Source organism: Helianthus annuus, chromosome 17, assembly GCF_002127325.2.
Source record: "Helianthus annuus cultivar XRQ/B chromosome 17, HanXRQr2.0-SUNRISE, whole genome shotgun sequence".
Classification (NCBI taxonomy): Eukaryota; Viridiplantae; Streptophyta; class Magnoliopsida; order Asterales; family Asteraceae; genus Helianthus; species Helianthus annuus.
Genome location: NC_035449.2, coordinates 26,373,260 through 26,374,783, shown reverse-complemented (window position 1 = coordinate 26,374,783; position 1,524 = coordinate 26,373,260). Strand labels below are relative to the sequence as shown.

General features: G+C 41.1%; 1 non-coding gene across 1 annotated transcript; it reads right to left on the bottom strand.

Annotated features, from left to right (window-relative positions):
- Positions 1-1,215: 1,215 nt before the first annotated feature.
- TRNAN-GUU lies at positions 1,216-1,287 on the bottom strand. The gene has a single exon. It is a non-coding gene; the product is annotated as a tRNA-Asn (tRNA).
- Positions 1,288-1,524: the final 237 nt, after the last annotated feature.

Here is a 1,524-nt window from a genome sequence, read left to right as displayed (position 1 = left end):
AATAACCGGGTATCGTTTTTTTTATACCCTCGTGGAACCAAAATTTAACCGAATCGAACCTTTCCTTTCATATTTTCATATATTTGTAGCTTTTATATCTCTAGTTCATGTATTTCATATTTTAAAGTTTTATGCCTTCATTTCATTTATATTTTATAGTTTTATGCCTTCATTTCATTTATTTATACATCCATGTCATATATTTATACCTCAAATTTATGTATTTTTAAACAAAAATTTAGTTTTAGCTATTAAACAAAACTAAACGAACCGAACTAAAAACATGTCAATCTAATTGAATAAACCAAACTAATACTAAAAACTGATTGGTTAATAAAATAGACTAATCGATGACTTCGGTTTCGACTTCGGTTGAGGATAATGACTGAACCGATCGAACCATGCACGCCTTGGTAGTGTCTGTGTTCCCCTTCCTTGGTTGAGGCCCCCTTTCGTAGCTTCTGGTGAAGCTGTGAGTTCATGAGCAAGTGAATGAATGAGCCATGTTCCTAAAAGGAGTGACCATCTTTCTTTTCTTCCCTTTCCCTATCCCTTCAAAGCCCGGTTGGGTGCTAGCGCTTGACTAATAGAATGTCAGGCTCTTTTGCTGAGCGAAGCTGCGAGCCTACCGTTCTCGAGCCTACAACAATAGCTTATGCTTACCAAACCTAAAAATAGGGCTACGGTAAGCCAAGCAAAGCAAGCTTTCCCCCTTCGCTTGTTGTGGGTCGCGCCTAACTGCAGGCACTGAATAAATGAAATGAGTGGAGATCTTCCTTCCCCCTTGCTAATTACCAAGAACTTCGTTGCCACTAGTGGCGAAGAATAATGAAAAACAAAAACAAAAAAAAAAGAAAAAAAAAATAAAGAACTCGGAGCCTAAAGAGAAGTAAGTCTACAAGAGGCTGGCAGAGCTTTAGCCATTGGACCACATCGATCTATCCTACCTAAACAGTAAGCCTTTTCTTATTCGTTCTTCGAATGAGGCTAGTGGAGACTAATTCCTTCCGGCTAATGAAGAGACTACTCCAGTCTTCCCATTCATTCCCATCCTTCTTCTCCCTAAAAATTAAACGAACCAAGTTCACCTATTCGAGAGTGAGGAAGAAAAACAAACAAGAAACTTCCCACTTTTGATGTCATGCGATTCTGCTAGTTTAGAAACTAAGGAGAAGGACAGGGGGCGCTAGGTCAGAAAAGCGAGAACTCTAAATTCTCCCCAAGTAGGATTTGAACCTACGACTAGCCAGTTAACAACCGACCGCTCTACCACTGAGCTACTGAGGAACAACGGACTTAAGGAAGCCGACTCTCGTTCTTTGGTCCAACCTATGACCGGAGTTTGTCATCCTCATATACACTGGGAAAAAGGTTACGATAGTAAACCTCTCCCCGGCCGGAGAGCCTCCAGGACAAGGAGGCTGCGATCAACCATCCACTCTCGAGATTCGTATTGATCGTTTGATCTTCGTGTCCTGCTAGTTCACTAAGTAGACTCACTCTACCCAGGGGCAACAAAGGCTG